This window comes from Ipomoea nil, unplaced genomic scaffold (assembly GCF_001879475.1).
Source record: "Ipomoea nil cultivar Tokyo-kokei standard unplaced genomic scaffold, Asagao_1.1 scaffold3352, whole genome shotgun sequence".
NCBI lineage: Eukaryota > Viridiplantae > Streptophyta > Magnoliopsida > Solanales > Convolvulaceae > Ipomoea > Ipomoea nil.
Window position 1 is genome coordinate 1 of NW_017619780.1, and position 7,316 is coordinate 7,316.

Here is a 7,316-nt window from a genome sequence, read left to right on the forward strand (position 1 = left end):
CAGCCGACCGAGAAGAAAAACGCCAGCAAGAAGTACAGACATTGAAAATGGAGCTTAGCACCTACAAGCGAAAAATCCAAATGATGGATACCACTTCAACACTTGATAAGATTCTTGATTCCGACAGGAAATCTTCTGCAAAATTTGTTTTGGGCTTCACTGGAAGTAACTCCAAAGATAAGACAGTATTTGTCAAAGCATCTGGACCTGATCCAGAAGATATCCCTGAGTCCAGCACAAGGAAACGCTCCTATGGTACAGTAAGCGCAAATAAGATACATTATAAACTATATAATCCCGTTTTCCACTATTGCAGGTTACGCGGTCATACCAGACCTGAATGCTACTATTTCTACAAGGATCAAAGGATCGAGAAGTTCAGGCACAAGAACATACAACCGTTCACAAAACAAATTTGGGTTAAAAAGACTGATTATATTTCGTTTGTTTCGTTTCACTCTAAAAGTGCAGGAAGAGAAGAGAAATGGTACTTTGACAGCGGATGTTCCCGTCACATGACAGGAAATGTCAAATTCCTTAACAACGTAAATACCAGTAAAGGTGAAGTTACCTTTGGTGACGGTGTCAAAGGTCAGGTGACTGGCGTAGGCACTCTGAATGTTGCTGGTTTGCCAAAACTGGAAAAAGTGTTGCTTGTCCGTGGTCTTCACGCTAATCTTATCAGTATAAGTCAATTATGCGACCAAAACTGGAACATATGCTTCACTAAAAATAGCTGCAGTGTGATGGACAAAACAAATCAATGCGTTATCGAAGGTAAAAAGTCAACTGACAATTGCTATATTCTAACTAACATATCTTCTGTTGCAGACCAGCATGAATGAAGCCGAGCTATGGCATAAAAAAAAAAAAGGAGTCATCTAAGTTATAGACTCCTTGATAAACTTGCAAAAGTAGAAGGTGTTCGTAGTTTACCCAAGATGAAAGTCGAATCAACTATCTGCGTGCCTGTCAAGATGGGAAGCAAACCAATAATCTCATCCAGCTCAACATACCATAAACACAAGTCGGTGCCTAGAATTGATCCACATGGATCTCATTGGTCCAACTCAAACAGCAAGCTTCGGAGGTAAGAAATACATACTGGTATGTGTCGATGACTTTTCACGCTTTTCGTGGGTAATCTTTCTCAGGGAAAAATCCGAAGCACCTGAAGCATTCAAAACACTGGGATTAAAACTCCAAAAGGAAAGAAATGAATCCATTGTTCGAATCCGAAGTGATCACGGCAGAGATTTCGAAAACAAGTTGTTCGATGTCTTCTATAACAATCAGGAATCACTCATGAGTATTCAGCTCCAAAGACTCCTCAGCAAATGGGAAGGGTTTTATTAAATGCCAAAGGATTACCACAGAAGTTCTGGGCAGAGGCTGTAAACACAGCATGTCACATCATCAACCGAGTCTACCTTCGTCCAGGCACAACACAAACACCATACGAATTATGGAAAGGTAAAAAGCCGAACATTACATATTTTCACATTTTCGGCTCACGATGTTTTATATTGAAAGATAGGAATCCAGTCTCAAAATTTGAACCAAAAAGCGACAAAGGAATCTTTCTCGGCTATTCAACAAATAGCAGAGCCTACAAAGTATACAATAAGGTGATCAAAACCATCATGGTGTCCACAAATGTCATAATCGATGATCAACCACATGAGATTATCGAAGTTACTCAACCTGACTCAGTGACAGATCCTGAAGCTAACCGCCCTAAATCCCCTGACGCTGGTACTCCAGAACCAGATCCTGAGTCATCTACCTCATCGCCCATATCTAATCAACCAGAACCTGAACTAGACTCAGAATCAGACAACGATCGAGATGACATTGACATTCCAACACGCATCCACAATAGATCACCCATCTTCAAAATTAATTTTACCATCATCGTTGGTGATAAAGTTTACAGGTTCATCACTCTCTAATTCCTTTTGTTAATTCCTGAATGTTTTTTTGGGTGTATTTGTCTAATGTGTCTTGTGAATTACCTACAAATTTTCCTATATCTAAAGCTGAGTTTTATGTGTTCTTTTACCTAATTTGGTGCCCTCTACAACAATATCCTTGCATTCATCAAAATCTTGAAATTCTTCATCTTTGCTAGTGTAATATTCTGCATCTGTGATATAATCTGTTTCAGGATAAGGGAATTATCTTTTGAATTAATGGGGTTGTTCGTACATGCTCTTACATTGCATCTATGTCGTTTTTTTTTTTTTTGGGTGCCGTCTCTCTATGATTGATTTGTCCTCTATTCCATTTTTTCTCGCAATTAGTTCTTTTCATTACCTACTACTCAAAATTGCAGATTGATTCTTTGTGGTGTTGTTCTTGACTATTTTCTATGTGTTACTAAATGTTCTACTTGTGTTGTTGTGAGTGCTTTTAAACCTATTTTTCTGAGGTTACTTTATTGGTGTTTCTTGTGTTGCATCTTTTGAATTCTCTTTGGTTATTTGAATGAAAATTTGATGCATTTTGTTTAATATTTGCACAATATGTGAATGTGTTTTGCTGGTCCGGTCATGACCGTATCTGTGTTTTCTTGTGTACTTATAGTGCTAACTGTTGTTATGAATTCTTGCCTGAAAGTGATTTATTATGAATTTGTGCCCGATGTTGCTTTAGTTGAATCTCTGGCTGAATATGCTTTACATGACATATTTGTGTTTATCTATGTGTTTCCTGCGCTATGTGTGCCTAAATTGTTTATTTGTGTGTTTTTCGTGATATCTGGTCTGAATCTGTGCATAAATTTGGTTTATATGTGTCAATGTCTGAATTTGATATATTTTTTTTTTTAATCTTTGGCTTGCTTTACATGAATGTGCTTACTGTTTTATTTGCTAATCTGTTTGACTCGAATTGAAAATTGAAAATTCCTGAATTTTTTCTTCCTTATGTGTTTTGCTGAGTTGTTTGCAAGTTGCGTGTGCATGGCTCTAGGCCTTTCGTTTTTTTTTTTTTTTAATCTTCTGCAGGTTCAAACAAAGCAAATAACTTATTATGGAGTCACAATTACAGTTTCAAGCTAATGTGAAATTTTTTGGCAAAGGAAACAATCACGATGTAAATTTTGAGGGGGAGTTCTTCTTAATCTCTTATGAAAAAATTCAAGTTGTGTATTTATTGGGTATTTTCGGTTATATTGGTTTTCTTGGGTATATATGAATTCTCTTACTGGACTCTATCAGTTTTTGGATTATCTCGTTGGGTTATCGGTTTATTTGGCTCATCATAATCTCTAGGGTCTCATTTTATAATCATCACCTTATTTGGATTCTTCTTGGATTATCTACTTGATGAGATTATTTATGAGGAATATTTTGGATGAGATTGCTTATAATGGTTTTATCTTCTTGGTGTTTGATATTCAATTCTGATCAATATGATGCAAGATTGGATATGAAAAAATTATACATGGGTGTAAACAAGCAAGTAAATATGAGGGCTGATACTGGCACTACTACAAATGAAACTGATGATGCTTCTGACTCGGGTACCCCGTCTGCACGGCAAATCTAATCCACTATTATGATGTTCACCTTCCTTTGTCATTTATTTGGCAAAAAGGGGGAGTTTTTGGAGTAAGGGGGAGTATATTCGAATTTTTTGTTAATGGTTCCTTTGGAAGTTTCGTGTTATCTTTGGGATTATTTTTGGAAATAATTGGGATTATTATGGAGTGGTATATTTTGGATCATTATGAAGTGATATATTATTGAAAGTTTTCGTGTTATCTTTGGGATTATTTTTCGAAATAATTGGGATTATTATGGAGTGGTATATTTTGGATCATTATGAAGTGATATATTATTGGAAGTTTTTATCCCATATTGGAATCTTTGTTCTATCATTTATGGAATACATAGGATTATTATGTTAGGGGGAGTAGTAATCCTTTTTGTGCTCTTAATGACATTATGTATGGGATGTTACTACTGTTAGTAATATTATATTGTTAGTCCATTTTATGTTACACTAGACTTAGTCTTATTGTATTTGATTTAGTCTTGTAACTATTAGCTATTGTACAGGGTTAGTTAGATTAGGTCTCTATCTCTTATCTATCTCCTGTAACGATCAGTTCTAAGTCAACGTGAATCAATTCACTCATCTGGTATCAGCAAGCCTGGTTTTTTTCCTTTCTCTCTCCTCTTTTCGAATCCTCTCTCCTCTTTTTCGAAAAACATGTCATCCAACTCCAGTGAGAGAACCGTTACCGCTGCCACCGCTCCTCCTTCGGCCACCCCAAACACTCTCTCCATGGCACACCACTTTGTGTCAATGAAGCTCACCACCAAAAATTACTTGTTTTGGCGCACTCAATTGGTGCCTTTCCTCAAAGGTCAGGGACTTCTCGGATTTGTGACCGGCGACACCCCGTGTCCACCGGCCACTGTTACCAACCCGACGCCGAGCGGTGATGGTTCGGGTGGTACGGCGTCCACCACAGCAGCGAACCCGGCGCATGCCATATGGGAGCAGCAGGATCAGTCCATACTATCGCTCCTGATCTCATCAATGTCAGATGAAGTGCTATATCTGGCCGTCGGACGCACCACGTCGCATGAGGTCTGGACCTCCGTCACGGCGGCCCTCGGATCGTCGACCAGGGCGCGCTGCTTGAATCTGCTCGCCCAATTTCAGTCACTCCGTCAGGGTGACAGCTCTCCGGGAGAATATCTCGGGCGGGCGCAATTATTGGTGGAAGACTTGGCGCTCGCCGGCAGGCCCGTGTCGCTGGACGAGCAGAATTTATACGTTTTCCGGGGACTCAGACCGGAATTTCGCTCGATGGCGTCCTCCCTGGCAGCGTCGGGCACGGCAGTCTCTATTCCCCAGCTGTCGGATTTCCTCCAAGCCCAAGAATTCATCTGGGCAGATGAGTTCTCGGGTGGCGTTTCAGCTTCCGCCGGCGGTTCCCATGCAGCCTTGGCGGTTGGACGTGGACAGCAGCATCACCACAATGGTGGCCCTCGACATGCGGGTTCCGGTCAGGGGCGTGGCCGTGGTGGTGGGAGAGGCCGCAAACAACGTACGGTCGCTAGGTCATCTACGGAAGCCGAGTATAAGGGGCTGGCCGATGTCGCAGCCGAGGTAACATGGGTCATGTCGCTTCTTCGGGAACTGGGTCTGCAATCCAGTACACCCGCAACTCTGTGGTGCGACAATTTAGGTGCTACTTACATGTGTGCAAACCCAGTGTTTCATGCTCGGACTAAACATGTGGAGATTGATTATCACTTTGTACGGGATAAGGTGTCGACTGGAGAGTTTATAGTCAGTTTTGTATCTACGAGGGATCAGCTGGCCGACAGCTTCACCAAACCTCTGGCTACTACACGCTTTACTGCTTTGAGGGACAAGCTGAATGTTGTTGCTTCACCACCTTCAGCTTGAGGGGGTGTGTTAGTCATATTATATTGTTAGTCCATTTTATGTTACACTAGACTTAGTCTTATTGTATTTGATTTAGTCTTGTAACTATTAGCTATTGTACAGGGTTAGTTAGATTAGGTCTCTATCTCTTATCTATCTCCTGTAACGATCAGTTCTAAGTCAACGTGAATCAATTCACTCATCACTACTACTCATATGAACAAGGTGAATTCGATCCCACTGTGTGCAATCCACGGCTTGAAGTTCTGTTTAATCAGGTGCACTATTCACAAATGGTCCAAAAAGAAATTAAGTCTATTTTTTGTTTTATCTTGTCATGTTCTGTACTTATACTAAGGGCTATTAATAAAAATTAAATTGATTCTCAATCTTTTGCCCAAGGTATCTGATACTTGAGTTTTACCAAATAAAATGTCAAAGGGGGAGATTGTAAGTGTAAAATTATTCTACACGTTAAACCTTATTAGCTATTTTATTTAGTAGTGTTGTTATTAGAATTAATTAGTGTTGTTATTAGAATTAATTAGAGTTGTTAGAATTAATTCTATTTTGGACCATGTGATATCTAAATGTGTGGATCGTATGCATTGGTAAATGAGAAGAAAGTCAGCAACAACGCACAAAAGGAAGCTTTCAAACAAAAGCATGTGGCTGAGATTTATTTGAATACAAGGGAGCTAATATTAAGGATCAGAATGAGGTTTGAATATTAGCTATAAAAAGGAAGCTACACCAAAGAGGAAAGTTGCCAATTTTGAGATTAATAATTCAAGAGCTCACATCTGATTTACAAAGCTTCCCATTTTAATGTGTTTTATTATTTAATTCTTAAGAATATTTAATCTGTACTACATGATCAGTACGTGGTACTACTGAAACATCTGGTGAAGATTGTTCGGGTATTCGTGTATCCATCCTGGATAGGTGTTAGAAAGAGTGGTAGTGGTAAAGGCTGGAGGCCATCTGTATTTACCTCTTGTAATGCTCCTTTTGGTGAACATCTTTAGTGGATTGGAGAGACGTGGGTTGCCCCGCAGACGTAGGAGAAGGAGCTCCGAACTGCGTAACAATTCCTTTGTGTTTTTACATTCTTTTATGCTTTCTGCTTTCATTATTTACACTTGCTTAAACGAGTCTAATTAATTAACGAAACTGGTGCATAACTTAATTAACGAGTAAAAACACATTGCTTTTATTTTTCAAGTGTCACGGTGCAATTTCACAGAGGTTGTCTGAAGTACTAAAAACTGTGCGCACAATACTGTCTTTTTTTCTTTTACCAAATCATATGTACCTGATCTGTCTCACCAGGATCGTTGCAAGAGCATTTACGGTTCAAGAAACATTGAAAATTAAACCTCTCTCTTTGTGACAATGGAAGCAGACTTGAAGAATGTATGACAGTCACCACATAGAAGAATGCTGTTCATAACGCGAACGGGTTTTCCAGGTTTGGTCATTAGAAGGCCGTATGAGTTTTGCTCTGTGATGGAACAAGATACTCTTCAACTTCATGTAGAACATAGCTTGTATCGGGCACATATCCCGCTTTCATGCATTCCAGGATTAGCTGTAGATGCCTTTAGACTGCAAATGCGATGTGTTTCTGGCAAAAAAACGAGTAAAATTTATGTTGACAGATGGCCCAACTTTGGCCCGGGATTTTCTGGAACCCCTTCTCCTTCATCTCTGCCCTCACAAGCTCCGAGCACTGGCAACACACCATATGCAGACTACATTAAGAAAAAGAAGCATTGGCAGCGATTAACTAAATTTGTTGTAGTGTGTCTGTATGCTGAAAGTATATGGAGACAGGTAAAGGAGTCTAACACTATTCCTAGTATTTCCATCCTCGACCACGTATCCAAAGCTTCATCTCCTCGCCT